The sequence below is a fragment of the Phoca vitulina genome, unplaced genomic scaffold, assembly GCF_004348235.1.
Source record: "Phoca vitulina isolate PV1807 unplaced genomic scaffold, GSC_HSeal_1.0 scaffold27, whole genome shotgun sequence".
Classification (NCBI taxonomy): Eukaryota; Metazoa; Chordata; class Mammalia; order Carnivora; family Phocidae; genus Phoca; species Phoca vitulina.
The window spans coordinates 10,509,210-10,529,851 of record NW_022589730.1 but is presented as its reverse complement, the minus strand read 5'-3'; the positions used below and the strand labels follow the sequence as shown (position 1 = coordinate 10,529,851).

The 20,642-nt window shown below is 35.0% G+C and overlaps 1 protein-coding gene across 2 annotated transcripts in view; it reads right to left on the bottom strand.

The window, feature by feature from the left end:
- The window catches only part of CDH19 (cadherin 19), a 106,934-nt gene extending 86,538 nt beyond the window's left edge, over positions 1 to 20,396 (bottom strand). Inside the window, exon 1 of one of the 2 annotated variants that reach the window (XM_032422681.1) lies at positions 20,228 to 20,396. The gene's annotated coding sequence lies outside the window, so the exon portion shown is untranslated. The remainder of the gene's footprint in view (positions 1 to 20,227) is intronic. The other variant, XM_032422682.1, reaches the window with a different exon arrangement.
- Between the last annotated feature and the right edge of the window lie 246 nt (positions 20,397 to 20,642).

The window sequence follows — 20,642 nt, the reverse complement described above, 5'->3', positions numbered from 1 at the left end:
AGAGGGAGAGAGAATCTCAAGGAGACTCCCCACTAAGCCTGGAGCCTGACATGGAGCTCAATCCCACAACTCTGAGATCATGAGCTCAGCCAAAATCAAGAGTCAGATGCTTCACTGACTGAGCCACCCAGGCACCCCACTTTTGGAGATTTCTTGATCCAGGAAATAAATCATGGCAGTTTGACAAAATCACCAGTTACCATGTAGGTAAAGAGTGAGAATTTCCACAATCATAGCAAAGTGAAGCGTTTTCCCCAAAAACATTGTTTGGATAAATATGAAACCCTATCAGTTAATTATTCTCATCACATAAGTGATATCTGATAAATTGAATTTATATATCACCATAGAAACAAGAAAAGGAAAAATATTTTTCTTCTTAGCAACAATGCATTCTACTGTCCCAAGAACTTATTACAAAATTATTTATTTGGTCTTCAATTTCCATTATGCATATATTGTTTTGTTTTTCACTTGTTGAAAATCTTTTTAGCTACTGCTTACTACAGTAAATAAAGACAGTTGCACTCTATTTGACATTTTTTTTTGCTGATATTGTATTAGTAGCTACATACTATCTAGTCAAATATATCATCTAAATGTTCCTTTCTCCAATTATCAATTGCTTTCAGTACATATTCTTTATAACTATAATAGCTATAAATGTATTCTACCATCTAAAGCAATACTTAGTAAGCACCACTGCTAAATGGTGTGGAAAATATAATTTTGTATTGAAAAGGCATAATATAAACATGACTTTTTAAAGACCTAAATCTTAGTGAATGGAAAAAAATTTAAAGTCATACAGTCTATTGTGTGTGTGTGTGTGTGTGTGTGTGTGTGTAGAATCAATGCAAAATTTAAAACATTTATAACATAGTATCACAGAATCACATAGTACTCGATTCATATGAACTGGTTAAAATATTAAAGCATTTCAGCTGCTATGCAAAAACACTTTATTTGACAATTGTAGTAATAATTATTATTTTAAAACATGAGCAAACATGACAAAACTATTATTTTATGCTGGAGGTGGTTATACTTTTCTACTTTAAAATTTTTATTATGCATGAAGAGAATCCCTTGTTCTTTTTTTTTTTTAAAGATTTTATTTATTTATTTGAGATAGAAAGAATGAGAGATAGAGAGCATGAGAGGGAGGAGCAGACTCCCTGCTGAGCAGGGAGCCTGATGCGGGACTTGATCCTGGGACTCCAGGATCATGACCTGAGCTGAAGGCAGTCGCTTAACCAACTGAGCCACCCAGGTGACCCGAGAATCCCTTGTTCTTTACCTAAGTGTAAAGTAAACAATAACTTGGTTGATTCAGTCCCTTAATTTCTAGGAAATGACTTACTCACCTTATTCAAATTAGAATTAACTGAAAAGGGCACTGCCGGCAAGATGGCGGAGGAGTAGGAGACCTAAATTTCATCTGGTCCCAGGAATTCAGCTAGATAGGGATGAAACCATTCTGAACACCTACAAACTCAACAGGAGAGTGAAGAAAAGAATAGCAACAACTCTCTGAACAGAAAAGCAACTACTTTCTGGAAGGTAGGACGTGCGGAGAAGTGAATCCGAGGCAATATTTAGGAGGATAGACGGTGGGGGAGGGGGCCTCCATCGGCCACTACTGGCAAGTGATAGAGCTGCGGAGCACAAAATCGGGACTTTTAGAAGTCTGCTCCGCTGAGGGACGTCGCTCCAGTGGCTAAGCGGGGGGGGGGGGGGGGGGGGGGGGTGGAACCCTCGCGGGACAGTGTGGTCTCAGGACCCTCGGGGTCACAGAAGGACCGGGGCTGCCTGAGTGCGGCAGAGTTCCCAGGTATTGGAGTGGGGAAGCTGGCTGCAGAGACGGAGCTGAGGTGCAGGCTCTCAGCTCGGGGTTGCCATAAACCGTGATCCGGGGTACATTTGGGCCACTGCTCCTCCAGCAGGGACCCAACAAGCAGCAGATCCAGGGAGACTCCACTTCCTCCCCAGGGAGGAGCGGCGTGGGAGCCACCGCAGGGATCTGCTGGGTTTGGAAACTGCATACGGGGTCAGGTGCCAGAGATAGAAACGCAGGGTCACAAGCCGGGTGAGCACGGAGTGCACCGGAGACCAGGAAGACGGGAGTGATTGACTACTTTTCTCTGGGGCTCACTAAGGAGTGGGGCCCCGAGTTCTTGGCTCCTCTGTGGCGAGACTGGGAGGCTGCCATTTTCACTCTTCTCCTGCAAAGCTGTACAAAAAGCTTGCAGGGAACAAAAGCTCTGGAGAGCAAACCCAAGCAGATTACTTAGCCTGGACCTGGCAAGGATAGGGCAATTCCACCTCTGGCAAAGACATTTGGGAACCACGGCAACAGGCCCCTCCCTCAGAAGATCAGCAAGAACAGCCAGCCAACACCAAGTTTACCGATCAATGAGAGCGGCAGAATGCCAGCGCTAGGGGAATACTGCACATAGAATCCATGGCTTTTTCCCCGATTCTTTAGTCTTTCAAAGTTATTTTTTTAATTTTCTTTTTTTTCTTTTTTTCTTTTTTTTTGAATTTTTCTTTTAACCTTACTCAACAAATATCTTATCAATCCCTTTTTTAAAAATCCTTTTTATTTTTCATTTTTAGAGTCATATTCTATCCCTTCATAGTAGTTAACCTTATTTTTGGTATATATGTAAGTTGTTATCTCTTTGAAATTTTGGGGTACAGTTTCTTCTAACAGACCAAAATATACCCTAAATCTCTAGTATATGGCTTTGTTCTAGTCTCCTGTCTGATCACATTCTCTCCCCCCCCTTTTTTTAAATCTTCTTCTTTCTTTTTTCAACCAACTTCTTATCAATTCCTTTTATAAAATCTTATATAATTTTCATCATTACAGTCATATTCCATCCCTTCATTGTATTTACCCTTATTTTTGTACATATATAAGTTTTTCTTTCTTTAAAATTTTGGAGGGCGCCTGGGTGGCTCAGATGGTTAGGCGTCTGCCTTCGCCTCAGGTCATGATCCCAGGGTCCTGGGATCGAGCCCCGCATCAGGCTCTCTGCTTGGCAGGGAGCCTGCTTCTCCCTCTCCCTCTACTGTTCCCCCTGCTTGTGCTCTCTCGCTCTCTCTATCAAATAAATAAATACAATCTTTAAAAAATAAATAAATAAATAAAATTTTGGGAGGCACTTTCTCCTAACAGACCAAAATACACCCAAAATCTAGTGTGTGGCACTGATCTATTCACCAGCCTGATCATATTTGATCATATTTGATCATATTCCTTTTTTTTTTTTTTCTTTCTTTCCATTTCTTTTTCCCCGGTTTCAGGTCTCTTCTGATTTGTTTAGTGTATATTTTTCTGGGGTCGTTGTTACCCTGTTAGCATTTTGTTCTCTCATTCATCTATTCTCCTCTGGACAAAATGAGAAGATGGAAAAAATCACCTCAAAAAAAAGAACAAGATGCAGTATCAACTGCCAGGGACCAATCAATATGGACATTAGTAAGATGTCAGAACTAGAGTTCAGAATGATGATTTTAAAGATTCTAGCTGGGCTTGAAAAAAGCATGGAAGATATTAGAGAAACCCTTTCTGGAGAAATAAAAGAACTAAAATCTAACCAAGTCAAAATCAAAAAGGCTATTAATGAGGTGCAATAAAAAATGGAGGCTCTAACTGCTAGGATAAATGAGGCAGAAGAGAGAATTAGTGATATGGAAGACCAAATGATGGAAAATAAAGAAGCTGAGAAAAAGAGAGATGAACAACTACTGGATCATGAGGGCAGAATTCGAGAGCTAAGTGATACCATAAGACAAAACAATATTAGAAAAATTGGGATCCCAGAAGAAGAAAGAGAGAGAGAGGCAGAAGGTATATTGGAGCAAATTATAGCAGAGAACTTCCCTAATTTGGGGAAGGAAACAGGCATCAAAATCTAGGAGGCACAGAGAACCCCTCTCAAAATCAATAAAAATAGGTCAACACCCCGACATCTAATAGTAAAACTTAAGAGTCTCGGAGACAAAGAGAAAATCCTGAAAGCAGCTCGGGACAAGAGATGTGTAACCTACAATGGTAGAAACATTAGACTGGCAACAGGTCTATCCACAGAGACCTGGCAGGCCAGAAAGGACTGGCATGATATATTCAGAGCACTAAAGGAGACAAATATGCAGCCAAGAATACTATATCCAGCTAGGCTGTCATAAAAATAGACGGAGAGATAAAAAGCTTCCAGGACAAACAAAAACTAAAGGAATTTGCAAACACCAAACCAGCCCTACAAGAAATATTGAAAGGGGTCCTCTAAGCAAAGAGAGAACCTAAAAGTAACATAGACCAGAAAGGAACACAGACAATATACAGTAACAGTCACCTTACAGGCAATACAATGGCACTAAATTCACATCTTTCAATAGTTACCCTGAATGTAAATGGGCTAAATGCCCCAATCAAAAGACACAGTCTATCAGATTGGATAAAAAAAAACAAGACCCATCAATATGCTGTCTTCAAGAGACTCATTTTAGACCCAAAGACACCTCCAGATTGAAAGTTAGGGGGTGGAAAACCATTTACCATGCTAATAGACACCAAAAGAAAGCTGGGGGGGGCAATCCTTATATCAGACAAATTAGATTTTAAAACAAAGACTATAATAAGAGATGAGGAAGGAGAAGGACACGATATCATACTCAAAGGGTCTATCCAACAAGAAGATCTAACAATTGTAAATATCTATGCTCTTAACATGGGAGCAGCCAATTATATAAGCCAATCAATAACAAAAGCAAAGAAACATAGCGACAACAATACAATAATAGTGGGGGAATTTAACAGCCCCCTCACTGGAATGGACAGATCATCTAAGCAAAAGATCAACAAAGAAATAAAGACTTTAAGTGACACACTGGACTAAATGTACTTCACAGATATATTCAGAAAATTCCATCCAAAAGCAACAGAATACATGTTCTTCTCTGGTGCCCATGGAACATTCTCCAGAATAGATCACATCCTAGGTCAGAAATCAGGTCTCAACCGGTACCAAAAGTTTGGGATCATTCCCTGCATCTTTTCAGACCACAATGCTTTGAAACTAGAACTCAATCACAAGAGGAAAGTTGGAAAGAACTCAAATACATGGAGGCTAAAGAGCATCCTACTAAAGAATGAATGGGTCAAACAGGAAATTAAAGGAGAATTAAAAAAATTCATGGAAACCAATGAAAATGAAAACACAACTCTTCAAATCTTTGGGATGCAGCAAAGGCAGTCCTAAGAGGAAAGTATATAGCAATACAAGCCTTTCTCAAGAAACAAGAACAGTCTCAAATACACAACCTAACCCTACACCTAAAGGAGCTGGAGAAAGAACAGCAAATAAAGCCTAAACCCAGCAGGAGAAGAGAAATAATAAAGATCATGGCAGAAATCAATAAAATAGAAAGCAAAAGAACAGTAGAACAAATCAACGAAACTAGGAGGTGGTTCTTTGAATTAACAAGATTGATAAACCCCTGGCCAGACTTATCAAAAAGAAAAGAGAAATGACCCAAATAAATAAAATCATGAATGAAAGAGGAGAGATCGCAACCAACACCAAAGAGATACAAACAATTATAAGAACATATTATGAGCAACTATATGCCAGCAAATTAGATAATCTGGAAGAAATGGATGCATTCCTAGAGATGTATAAACTACCAAAACTGAACCAGGAAGAAATAGAAAACTTGAACAGACCTATAACCACTAAGGAAATTGAAGCAGTCATCAAAAATCTCCCAACAACAAGAGCCCAGGGCCAGATGGCTTCCCAGGGGAATTCTACCAAACATTTCAAGAAGAATTAATCCCTATTCTTCTGAAACTGTTCCAAAAAATAGAAATGGAAGGAAAACTCGTTTTATGAGGCCACCATTACCTTGATCCCAAAACCAGACAAAGACCCCATCAAAAAGGAGAATTACAGACCAATATCCCTGATGAACATGGATGCAAAAATTCTCACCAAAATACTAGCCAATAGGATCCAACAGTATATTAAAAGGATTATTCACCACGACCAAGTGGGATTTATTCTTGGGCTGCAAGGTGGTTCAACATCTGCAAATCAATCAATGTGATACAATACATTAATAAAAGAAAGAACAAGAACCATATGATCCTCTCAATAGATGCAGAAAAAGCATTTGACAAAGTACAGCATCTTTTCTTGATCAAAACTCTTCAGAGTATATGGATAGAGGGTACATACCTCAATATCATAAAAGCCATCTATGAAAAACCCACAGCGAATATCATTCTCAATGGGGAAAAACTGAGATCTTTCCCCCTAAGGTCAGGAACATGGCAGGGATGTCCACTATCACCACTGCTATTCACATAGTACCAGAAGTCTTAGCCACAGCAATCAGACAAAAAAAGAAATAAAAGGCATCCTAATCGGCAAAGAAGAAGTCAAACTCTCACTCTTTGCAGATGATATGATACTTTATGTGGAAAACCCAAAAGACTCCACCCAAAACTGCTAGAATTCACACAGGAATTCAGTAAAGTGGCAGGATATAAAATCAATGCCCAGAAATCAGTGGAATTTCTATATACCACCACCAAAACAGAAGAAAGAGAAATTGAGTTGATCCCATTTACAATTGCACCCAAAACCATCAGATACATAGGAATAAATCTAACCAAAGGGGCAAAGATCTGTACTCAGAAAACTATAAAATACTCATGAAAGAAATTGAGGAAGACACAAAGAAATGGAAAACGTTCCATGCTCATGGATTGGAAGAACAAATATTGTGAAGATGTCAATTCTACCCAGAGCAATCTACACATTCAATGCAATCCCTATCAAAATACCATCAAATTTTTTCAAAGAAATGGAACAAATAATCCTAAAATTTGTATGGGACCAGAAAAGACCCCGGATAGCCAGAGGAATGTTGAAAAAGAAAAGCAAAGCTGGTGGCATCACAATTCCGGACTTCAAGCTCTATTACAAAGCTGTCATCATCAAGACAGTATGGTACTGGCACAAAAACAGACACATAGATCAATGAAACAGACTAGAGAGCCCAGAAATGGACCCTCAACTCTATGGTCAACTAATCTTCGACAGAGCAGGAAAGAATGTCCAATGGAAAAAAGACAGTCTCTTCAACAAATGGTGTTGGGAAAATGGGACAGCCACATGCAGAAGAATGAAACTGGACCATTTCCTTACACCACACACAAAAATAGACTCAAAATGGTTGAAAGACCTAAATGTGAGACAGGAGTCCATCAAAATCCTAAAGGAGAGCACAGGCAGCAACATCTTCGACCTCCACCGGCATCAACTTCTTCCAAGAAACATCGCCAAAGGCAAGGGAAGCAAGGGCAAAAATGAACTATTGGGACTTCATCAAGATAAAAAGCTTTTGCATAGCCAAAGAAACAGTCAACAAAACCAAAAGACAACCAACAGAATGGGAGAAGATATTTGTAAATGACATATCAGATAAAGGGCTAGTATCCAAAATCTACAAAGAACTTATCAAACTCAACACCCAAAGAACAAATGATCCAATCAAGAAATGGGCAGAAGACATGAACAGACATTTCCAAAGAAGACATCCAAATGGCCAGCAGACACATGAAAAAGTGCTCAGCATCGCTCAGTATCAGGGAAACCCAAATCAAAACCTCAATGAGATACCGCCTCACACCAGTCAGAATGGCTAAATTTAACAAGTCAGGAAATGACAGATGTTGGAGGGTTTGCAGAGAAAGGGGAACCCCCCTACACTGTTGGTGGGAATGCAAGCTGGTGCAGCCACTCTGGAAAACAGTACGGAGGTCCTTCAAAAAGTTGAAAATAGAGCTACCATATGACCCAGCAATTGCACTACTGGGTATTTACCCCAAAGATACAAATGTAGTGATCCAAAGGGGTACGTGCACCCCGATGTTTATAGCAGCAATGTCCACAATAGCCAAACTATGGAAAGAGCCAAGATGTCCATCGACAGATGAATGGATAAAGAAGATGTGGTATATATATACAATGGAATATTATGCAGCCATCAAAAGGAATGAAATCTTGCCATTTGCAACAACATGGATGGAACTAGAGGGTATTATGCTGAGCGAAATAAGTCAATCAGAGAAAGACATTATCATATGATCTCACCAATATGAGGAATCTTAATCTCAGGAAACATACTGATTGTTGCTGGAGTGGTGGGGGGTGGGAGGGATGGGGTGGCTGGGTGATAGACATTGGGGAGGGTATGTGCTATGGTGAGCGCTGTGAATTGTGTCGGACTGTTGAATCACAGACCTGTACCTCTGAAACAAATAATACATTATATGTTAAAAAATAGAAGAAGATAGTAGGAAGGGAAAAATGAAGGGGGAGAATTGGAAGGGGAGACGAACCATGAGAGACTATGGACTCTGAGAAACAAACTGAGAGTTCTAGATGGGAGGGGGATGGGGGGATGGGTTAGCCTGGTGATGGGTATTAAAGAGGGCACGTATTGAATGGAGCACTGGGTGTTATACGCAAACAATGAATCATGGAACCCTACATCAAAAACTAATGATGTAACATATGGTGATTAACATAAGAAAATAAAATTAAAAAAAAGAATTAACTGAAAAGCTAAGTAAAATGTAGATTCCATACTCCACAGATTTTGATTCACCATTTAGGTGATTTTAACAAGCTCCAAGGTGATTCTAAGGCAAATAGTCCAAGGATAACACCACCACCACAACCATCATGTGTAACATATATTGGGAGCTTACTTCATGATTATTACTATACAAAGAGTATGCCATTCTTTAACTGATTTATCTTAAAACAGTTCTATGGTATATGCTCCATTATTATTGATATTTCATAAATGTAGACAGTGAGCACACAGAAGTTACATTAGCTGTGTAATAATTTGTCAGGCTGGAATTCAATCCAAGCAGATTACTTCCTCCAGAGCTGGTACCCTTAACCTTGCAGGAACCATTTTCCAGAATATGGATGCCATTTTGGGAAAGAAATATATGGTTAGATACTGGCCAGGGTTTATTACCAGAGCAGTGGTTTCCAAATTTTCATATTTATTCTCCTATGAAAAAAATGCTTAGGGTGAACTCCAATATTGTAATATGTATTTATATACTAATCATTTACTTCTACAACTTTTACCACCATAAAGATATGTAGGAAACAGAATGCCACAATGACCACTGGTGCATGTTCGCTCAGACTCCAAGATCTCTGAGAAAACTCGAGATTGCAGGGTTAAAAATAACCCAAAAGGATCAGAGTGAAATGCCCTTGGGACGTGTGTGGTCAGTTCTAAAGTACGCAGGAGAAGATGTTTTGTAGACAGGAAGCCAGCTGTAAACAGCACACTGTGCACTCCCCTCTTTGTTCCCTTGTCCTGTAAACAGCACACTGGGCACTCCCCTCTTTGTTCCCTTGTCCTGTAAACAGCACACTGGGCACTCCCCTCTTTGTTCCTTTAGTCTGTTTTAAAGATTCTTATGTGCTTGACTAATCCTGTATACATGGAGGAATGTGCGTTACTACGCCCCTGCTGTAAATCATTATAGATCTATATCGCTGTGGAAGGTATATAAGAGTATGGAAAATAAACCTCGGCACCTCGGGCTGTTTGCTCGGTGTCCCCTGTGCCTCGCTATACTGTCGTCTCTTTTTCTCAGTTCCTTCGCCGCCCCAGGTCCCCAACTCTCAGAGGTCGACAAAGATATTTCATAAAAACATACTCAAAATTGAAATACAAGAGTATGAGGTAAAACATCAATAAAAATATAATTTTTCATATTTTGCCACAGCTCAGCTGATGGTCTTGGGCACAGTCTGTGTTACCTACAGGAGACTACAAGGGAGTCACTTATCTGGAGAATGCTCTGCAACATGGAGGAGCACAACATGGTCATTTTGAATATTTCAAGTCTGTATCTCTCACCTTAACCTGCTTTTATCTATCTTTAAGAGTACAGTTTGCATGGGTTGTCAGATAGACTTTTACTTTATGTCCTGATCATGCAATAGTAACTTTCTGGTTGCCACATTATACCTACAGTAGATGGTTCTTATAAGTAATACAGATTGAGAATAGGAATTAAGTCAAATGAACTGTATAATTTCTATCTGGTTCTTTTTTGTAATTATATTACTGAGTTAAATCTTCATTTAATATTAATATTAAATTAATGCTGCCCATTAAGAAGAATCTGTATAAAATGTAAAGATTTGTGCCTCTATAATATTATAGCTGCAACACACTAGTCAAAGTACTTAAACACTCTCAGATTTTCTCCAACTGCAAAATGAGATAATATACCTAACTTCTAGGTATGCTATGATAAGTCACATAAAAATAACAAGCTGGACCTGAAGCATATCAAATATTCAATAAAGGTAGTTATCATTATATCATAAAGACATGGAATTTCTTTAAATATTTCTAATCCCAGATTTCTTTGGAAAATTCTAATTAATCTCTTCCTAAAGTACAGAAGAGAATCACTAGTAAGTCCCCGTTGCTACAAGAATAAAAATAAAAGGAGTAACTGTCAATATGCATACTGTTTAAATCATTCAGGAAAGAGCTCTTTCCAACTCAAGGCAATTGGGAATGGGAAATATTTCTTAAAGATTACAAATGATTTCAGGTTAAAACACCCAAGGCTAATGTGTACAGTTTCTATTATATGAAATGTCAGGATCTAGTAGGAGACAGGAGTAGAAATGTATATAAGTAGTCACAGGACCTAAGATACTTCAGAGATATCAGAAGGATAAAATCATTAATGTATAGGTCCATTGTCACATCTAAATATAGAAAAATTGGTTTTTATCAACTTGTAAGTTGAAGTCTCCCTCTCTCTCTCTCTCTCTCTCTTTCTCTACCTACCTGTCTACCTATCAACTTTCTTTAATAGGGAAATATATATCCTCAAGAGAAAAACTGTAATATTTCAGGATCTCTAAATCAATCACCTTTGTCATTGCTAGAAAAATATCTAATGAATTCTGACAGTATTCAGTCTCCATTCACCACTTATACAAAAAGATTTCCCAAACAATTTTTTTTTTTTTTTTTTTTTTTTTTTTATTTTTTTTATTTTTTTTAAAGATTTTATTTATTTATTTGACAGAGACATAGCGAGAGCAGGAACACAAGCAGGGGGAGTGGGAGAGGGAGAAGCAGGCCTCCCGCCGAGCAGGGAGCCCGATGTGGGACTCGATCCCAGGACCCTGGGATCATGACCTGAGCCGAAGGCAGACGCTTAACGACTGAGCCACCCAGGCGCCCCCCAAACAATTTTTATTTTCCTTATTCTTATATATACATGAGGTTCCTCTTGGGGAAAGATGCCAGTTGAAACAAAAAGTCCAAAACAAATACAAAGCATAAAAATATAACTTAAAAGAAGCAAAAACAAATGCCAGGAGTGGCAGAGAACAACAACAACAGAAGAAAGGAAGAAGACCAAAAGCTCCTTAAACAAATAAAAGAAGATACTTCCTCAATGAAAGAAGTATAGTAAGCTTTTAACAAGAGTACTTAGAGAATAGGAATTGTAATTCCTGGCTATTTTTTAAAGGTGTTTGTAGGAAGAAATTTTGAAAGATAAATTTGAAGAAAAATCTTTAAGAAAGTAGGAAAACAAGGCATGGGTATAGAAAATAGGATAAAAAAAGATTATTAGGGGATTAATTTGAAAGGCACAACATAAAAAAAAAAATAAATCTCAGAGAAATGGATTAAATGTCCATTCACTTTCTCCACATTTTTCTCATCCAATCTACAGAAAAATGCAATCTGGCTTTTCCCCCCAATACTACAATGCAACCAATCCATCCAGGTCAAGAGGGATACCCTTTATTTCTTTAACAAAATTCAATAAATTCTTTTTTTTCTTTTTTGAAATTAACTTTACAGTGGCATAGCGTATTGTTGCCTTCATCATAATTGCAATTCCCTTTTTAAAAATTCTCTCTTTTTGGCTTGCAAAGCTCTACATACTTTCAAGTTCCTCTTTCACCTCAAAATCTCTATTTCATTTTATTGTTCTCTTCCTTAAATACTAGAGTGCCATTCTTCAGAAATGCTTTGCTCATTCTATATGTGTGGTAATATCTGCAGATTTTATGGCTTCAATTAATGTCTATATACCAAAGCATCACAAAGGATTCTCAGCAGTCCATATTTATCTCTTTTTTTATCTATAGACCTACTTTCCAAGAGGCATTTCAAAGTCCATGTCCCACATAGAAACCATTATCTTTTATTCCTCATTCCTTTTCATTGTTCTTTCTCTTACTGAATGAAACCAGTACCCACTCAAAAACTGGCACTTGAATAAGGAATCCCCCTTCAATGTTTACTTTACCTTCCATACATATTCAAGCTTCATTTATGGTCAGGTCTACCTCTTAAGTCTCTCAAATATATACGCTTATTTCCTATAATCTCCAAGTTTTTAATCCATGACTTCTTGTCATGAACTGTTTCTCATACCAGCAAAATAAATTGAAATGATATTTTTAAATTAGAAAATATGTTTCAGGAGCATTAAAGATTTCACACCATTTTATCTACTGAACTCATGTCTGAAAGTCTATACTAAAGAAACAAATCAGAATTCAGAAAATTTGGTCCAAAACACTGTTTACCAATGTATTATTTATTGCATAAAAATATAAAACTAATTGTTGAAGCTAGTTAATTTTTGACATATATACTCAAATGTTTAAAGAGATTACACAGGATTATGACAATTAAAGTTGTATAGTAGAAAGATTTAGTAGTTGACAACACTCATGGTCTCAGGAAAGTAAAGTTCCATAGTGAATTGTATTTAATTAGAAAAATCAATGTTAACAAATGAACATGAAATCGATATCTTTCTTAACTTGCCACCAAAAGAGGCCACACCAATATCATCAGTAATTCACCTATCACCAAAATTAACATGCACCCTTAGTGCCCAGATTTGATTTCCTATACCATTTGTCAATTAAAAGGAAAACAAACAAAAAATGGTACATCTTGGTGAATAGCTAAAGAGAAGTTTTAGGAGTGATTGAAGCAGAAAAGAGTGGATTGAAGAGTGATTAGTCTAGAACTGATGAATTCCAAGAGTAGATGAGTCATTCAAAGTCGATGCTAATAGAGGAAAAGCAGAGATCTCTTCACTGGGGAGTTTGGATTTAAGGAAGAATGTCTTAAGATAGAAAATGCAGTTTTTGAGATTGTTTGTAGGACAATTAAATGGGCAATAACAGGCAAAGATGTTGCAAAGAAAAAAATAAACCAAGCACCAAAGTAACCACTCTGTAAATTCTGTTTATTATGAATAATACTAATAATAACTATAATTATATATAAGTAAAGAACAATAATATAATTATAATCATTTTCTTACCACTTCCCTATGACTTGAGAGTTAAAAAATAAATTCAGGAGATTCGAAATTTTAATCTCTCAGATTATTCCATGCGTTAAAATGATACTCAAATCAATTTCAAAACTGAAAAAAATGAATTGATAAGGAGTTTAATTTAATCTTTCAATAGTCATCCACAAAAATTTTAGAGTAAAGTTATAATAAATTTTGGATCCTAATACGGAATGTTTGTCTCAAAGGATAGGTTTTAAAAAAATAAATGAGAATATGTAATTATTTTGGTACAAAATATTTTTGCACAAACACCTCTGTGAAAAAAGAATGATTTTAGTTTCAAATTGTATAATAAAAAACTCAATGCTTTCTTAGTTTCTTTACATAAAACATATAAATCAAAAATTCTATATCATTTGTTTTATGTTTTTGTTTTCTGAATATAAGTTAAAATAACTTAGTGACTAGCCCACATTTTTTTTGACTAGTCCACATTTTTTTAAAGTTCATCCTGTTGAATTTGTTTAGAGTATGTGACCATGAAAATATATTTTGAAGACAAAATTTGAAACCAGATGCACTAGTTTAGCAGAGTGTTTAAAAACAACTATTTTACATTTTAGGGATATCATTTTATGATTGTATTCTATGAGCTATGTACAAAGAATGATCAAGTAATGTACTTTAGTAAACATAATATTGGAAACATCTCACAAGGGAGATTTTTTAAAATCCCTTTAACATGAATGGCATGATTACAGAGTAAATAAACTTCTACTCTAAAATTCCCAAAATAAGAGAGTTGAGTAAATCACTTTAATTCTAAATAAAACTTATATAGGAAAAATTAAAAGAGATACATTTGTAAATCTAGAAAATAGTAAAAGTGTACCTCCAAGAGATGGGATGGGTTAAAAATATATATAAATTTCAGGAAGGAAAACCATCATGAGTATAATTAATTCGAGGTACAAATGGATTTAAAAAGCAAGATGAGATAGATTCTTTAAGTTTTTGATTCCTTTGTAATTGATGCCAGAGAAGACAAACATGTTTCCTTTCAGTGCTTAAATGTAAAAGCATTCAGTATAATCTGATGAATGAATGAGTTGATTATTGACTGAAAAGATGTCTTTTTTTCCCCTTAGAACTTACATTATGTGGACTATGAGCCACTCCATTTATCAATGTGTAGAAGAGTTAATATGTTCTGTGAAGAGATGATGTTCTTATGTTAAATAATCCCTCATGTTATTTTTTTTAATCCAGCAAGCCTAAAATCATTTTGTTTCTTAATATGTAGAAAGCAGCTAATAATTTACTAAAATTTGGACACTTAACTTACATATATACAGTGTTAAAAGTGTATTGCTTGTTCCTGTTTTCCCTACAATGCAAGTGCTCAATTAGAATACAATGTCACATAATCTCATAAAAATTATACTTATGATTTAAGAGCTGTGTGTTTTAAACATTGGTTTAATACACACATACACTGAATAACATTGCTTCATATATTTAAAATAGTTTAAATATAAATTTCATATAAGTAACTTTATATATGTCATCCATTATATAAAATGGCATACAACACAAGAAACACCAGGTGTTGGCAAAGATGTGGAGTAAGGGGAACCCTCTTGCACTGTTGTGGGAATGCAAACTGGTACAGCCACTCTGGAGAACAGTGGAGGTTCCTCAAAAAATGAAAAATAGAACAACCCTACAATCCATCAATTGCCCTACTAGATATTTACCCAAAGAATACAAAAACACCAATTCAAAGGTATATATGCATCCCAATGTTTATAGCAGATTATCTACAATAACCAAACTATGGAAATAGCCCATGTCCATTTACTGGATGGATAAAGAAGATGTGATACACACACATGCACACTGAAATATTACTGAGCTTTAAAAAAAGAATGAAATTTTGCCATTTGCAATGATGTGGATGGAGCTAGAGAATATTATGCTAAGCAGAATAAGTCAGAAACAGACAAATAACATTTGATTTCACTCATATGTGGTTTTGTTAAGAAACAAAACAAACCAGCAAAGGGGAAAAAAAGAGAGGCAAACCAAGAAACAAATTCTTTTCTTTTTTTTTTTAACAAATTCTTAACTATAGAGAACAAACTGATGGTTACCAAAGGGGAGGTGGGTGTGGAGATGGGTTAAATAGGTGATGGGGATTAAGGAGTGCAGTTGTGATGAGCACAGGATGATGTATGGAAGTGTTAAATTACTGTATTATACACCTGAAACTAATATAACACTGTATGTTAACTAAGTGGAATTAAAATAGAAACTTTAAAAAATTAAAAAAAATAGAAGGGACAGAAAATAATAAAATGGCATAGAATTTTAACAAATAATTTATGTAGTCTTGAAATTATCAAACGAATATATATATATGTACATATATTTTGAAATCTGTCCATAGACAAATACAGACACACACATATGCGTGTGCATGCAAACACATATACCCATTTTTTATTTTTTTTTATTTTTTTTATTTTTTTAAAGATTTTATTTATTTATTTGAGAGAGAGAATGAGAGACAGAGAGCATGAGAGGGAAGAGGGCACAGGGAGAAGCAGACCCCCTGCTGAGCAGGGAGCCCGATGTGGGACTCGATCCCGGGACTCCAGGATCATGACCTGAGCCGAAGGCAGCTGCCCAACCAACTGAGCCACCCAGGCGCCCTATATACCCATTTTTAATAGTCTTTATGATAGTCATTTTTAATGGCTATATATTATTTTATTGTGATATAGAGCATATTATTTTACTCAATCATTTATCATCCTTTTGTTCTAGATACTCTTCTTCATCTACTTTTAGATTATTTAAGTATGATAAAGTCCCAGGAAAGAGGTTTACTGGGTCAAAAATTTGGCCCTAATTTTGTTTGTTTGTTTGTTTCAGGAGTAGGAGTAGAATTTAGTGATTCATCACTTACATATAACACCCAGTGCTCATCACAAGTGCCCTGCTTAATACCCATCACCCATTTATCCCATCCCAGGCCCACCTCCCTCCATCAACACTGTTTGTTCTCTATTACTGAAGGGTCTCTTATGGCTTGCCTCCCTCTCTTTTTCTTTTTCTTTTTCCCCTTCCTCTACATTCATCTCTTTTGTTTCTTAAATGCCACATGTGAGAGAAATCATATGGTATTTGTCTTTCTCTGATTGACTTGCTTCATTTAGCATAATATACTCTAGCTCCACCCACGTCATCTTAAATAGCAGGATTTCATTGTGTTTGATGGCTGAGTAATATTCCATTGTCACATATGTCCATTTATTATTAACCAATAATTTGGAGTCAAATCCTGATATGCCTTTAGAATTGGTATGTTTTACAGACACTGGATAAAAGAGAGAAAATAACTAAAGAAAAACCAATGTCTTATATGGACACAAAGACAAAAGCCTTATTATGAAGGAGGAGAAGGAGGAGAATTATATCCATCTGAAAAGTAATGTTATGGCCCCTTTATTTTTCATCCAATATTATAGGAAATGGTTATATTTTGCTTTACTAGTTCAAAAGCAATTTCAAGCATTGTCATGAAGTATTTCCTTAATAACAAACAACAATACCATTAAAAAGTTTATAGAAAGATGCATCTATACCCTTTTCTCTTTATCTTTTTAATGTTCTAGTTACATTTTATGTTTCTCTGATTTTCATAGTATTATCTCTTTAGCAAAAAAAATGTCATAGAACCTTCACTAGAGTCTCCACTAGAGATTAAAAAAATAAAATAGGTGGCAAACTCCTGGAAACAATTTAGCTATAATCCAATTTAGAGACAGAAAAAATGGTGGCATTTTCCTGTTCTATGATTTATGTATGTATAATTTGCTCAGTTCTACAGAAATAACATTTCTAAATTTTGCACTTAGAGAAAATTACCTGGGTTATTTTGAGCCATAATTGATGTGCCAAAATTATTCCCACTTTAATATACTACCCTACAAATTTACAAGTTCATTTATCATGTAAGTTCTTATAAAATGTAGATGTACTGATCCTGTATGTTGATAAGTCACTGTCCGATACTAACATTTCTAACTTGACTTGCTATGTCAAAGCAAAGTCTCAATTATATGTTTTGCTTTAATTTTAAAACATTCTTTGATGATTCTGAATGTCTTTTATTGAGTAATTAATGCAATGAATTTCTGACAAAAACATTTCTGTTTTACTAATTCTAAAGTGGTTTTTAAAGTGAGACACAAATGCTCTTACTGAATCATATCAGAATTTTCAAGAGGGCATGCATCATTTCCAAAAGAAATTGATTTGTTGTAAGTTGTAAAAAGGCAGGTTTTAGAGCATTTTAGGTGGATTCTTTCTAGTGAGTGGTGATGAAAGTTGAAAACTCTAACAGTATGGGTTTTTAAAAAGTGTCAAACATCTTTCTGGTCGTCTTTCTGGTTACTTTTGGCAAAAGTAACTCATTTCTCAAATCTGGGAGATGTCAAAAACAATGCTAGAAAGAAAGGATTCATGTCGGGTTATTAAGTTTCATGTTTGTTTATTTTTCATCCTCAATCTGTTATGCCAAAGTAAAGATACAGGTATTGGAACATCATAAATATTAGAGGGAATTGTCATGACAACAAAATATAAAAGTTCCATTTTCTCATATTTGTTATCATGGTTCTCAAACATTAGGTCAGTAGCAATAAATCCCAGTCTAAAAAAAGGTATATGAAAAGACCAATATATCCTTTTAAATCATGTGATACATTTATTTCTATTCTATTACTACTCAGTAACATGTTAAATACTACTCTGTAAAACTTTGAATATAACAATATTTAAAGGGTATATGTTAAGAGCATGAGTGTCAAAAAATTCAATATCAGTTTATATTTAGTTATAGATTAACATTTATCAAATTATATGTATCTCTATTAGGACAAATTCCTGAAAGATGGGTCAGATTTCTTAAGAATGCTTGGGAAACATTTATGCAAATCATTTTAAAGCATCTTAATTTATGATAATTTAATTAATTTTTTAAAAAAGTTCCCAGGGATAAGTACATTGGAAAGATTCTAAGGGGGAAAACAAAACAAAATATATGAATAGATAAAATATCATTTAAGACTTCTACAGTTTGTGTGTATGTATGTGTTTATGTGTGTTGTGTGTGTCTGTGTGTATGAGAGAGAGAGAGGTAGAGAGAGAGTGGGTTTAAGCATAAAAGTATAAATATTTCAATATTTTATTAGGGCACAAGTAAAGAATTACTAAAATTGCGAATGGAAAATGAAGATATAATTTACATAATGATGTGAAACATTTCAGTCATTGTTAAAAAGCCTTGGTAAAGCAGAAAACACATATAAAGAATGAAGGAATAAGTCATTTAGAGATGACTTCTAGATTTTATAAACTGGTTATTTGTAAAAATTGAATAATTTTAAACTTTTTAAATTTTATAATGTTTATTCCTTTTTGGGAATACGTTTATTGGTTACAAAATTTGGTGTACAGAAATGTCCACATTATATAAAAATTTAAATACTTCCAAACTAAAAATTATAAGTATATATATTTGCATATGTGTGCTACTTAAACATCTGAAATATTTAGAATTTGGAATAAAGGATATTATATAAATGTATATTATTTTATTACACTACTTGATATTGCAAATGTATCCAAAATATAAATATATACCACTAAATTTGTAAATATTTTACATAAATAATGTCTTCTCTATAGATATATTAGTTCAAAAAATGAATTCCTTGAGCTAAAATGTAAATTTATATGAAGAAAACATTTGCCATTCTATTTAGATATTTTTGTTGCTACCTCTTCATGTGTTTTTTATATGCTAGTTACAGATTTACTAAATCCCGTTGGCAAACTTACATTGAAATATTTTTTTTTAAATTAGTAACCCTATTAAAAATACTTGTAATTAAATTAAAACTGAAACAATATTCAATACCTTTCACAATTTGCATTTTTGTAATTTACACTTTTATGTCTTTCATATTTTTGTGTGTCTTTCATATTTGATGAATTAGCTTTTTATTACATGTGATGGATATAATTTATTGCAAATTAATATGTGCAGGTTTGAATATGTAGGTATCTGTATTGATAATTTATCCAATTGTTTACTTTCATTATTATTATTATCATAGTCTTAATTACTTAAGTTTTTTTGCTTTAAGGCTTTTCTAATGTCAACAAAAAGTTCGATAGCCAAAACAACTGACAAAGAGGAAGAAAATAAAATAACTATAGGTCAACTTTGAGAATCGACTGTCCTTCAAAGAAACATTGAATTTTATTCAGATATGCGGAAAGCTCCATATTGAATATCATTTCCTAAGAAGTAAATAATTAATTATATTAAAATATTTACTTTATATTTTTCTTGTTTCTTTAAGGTGACTTTATTGTTCATAGCATCCAATAGTACAGAGATAAATACATGATAAATTAAAAAACAAAATCCTAGAGGAAGAAAAAGAAACAGTAGGGATACATTCCTCCCAAGAAATTTAACGTTTTAAATGTTCTGGAATGAGCAACTTTTATTTTTCTCAGTCCGAACTGTAGAGATGGCCAATTGTTCTCAAAAATATTTGTTTTAGAGAAAGTCCAATATACACATTGTGATTTTAAATTTTTTAGAATTTTTTTTTTCCCTTATGAAACACAAACTAGCAAAGCACTTTTCAAGTCCTTTTTGGCCCTATATTATTCATTAAGAGACAATTTATATAATTCAAATATGCCTAATTATCACATCCTTACCTGTGTTATCTTCAAGTTCTAGGAGTTCTGCAAAAATTGAAATTCAAAATTCATGACAAACACATGAGGAAGGGAAGAGAGATGGTTCTTACTTTTCTTCACGGGCTTCTCCTCAGGCTGGACATGGGCTACACTGCTCTGAGCTGGAGACGCTTGTGCACTTAGTACAACACCACCCGTATGTCACTGCTCGCAGAATGCTATTTTGGGTTCTCTGAGTACAGCCATGAACACTGAGCCTTTTGTGCAAAATATCATAAGGGCACTCTGATGTCCGTTCATAGGCTTGGATTAAAATGCAGACAGCTCCAGCAAGTGGTATGAGCCATTTTTTTTTTCCTTTTTCCTAACAACAAGCAAAAGGAAAATACTTACTGGCCTGAGGTGATAAGGAGGGAATTCAACTTCTGTAAGA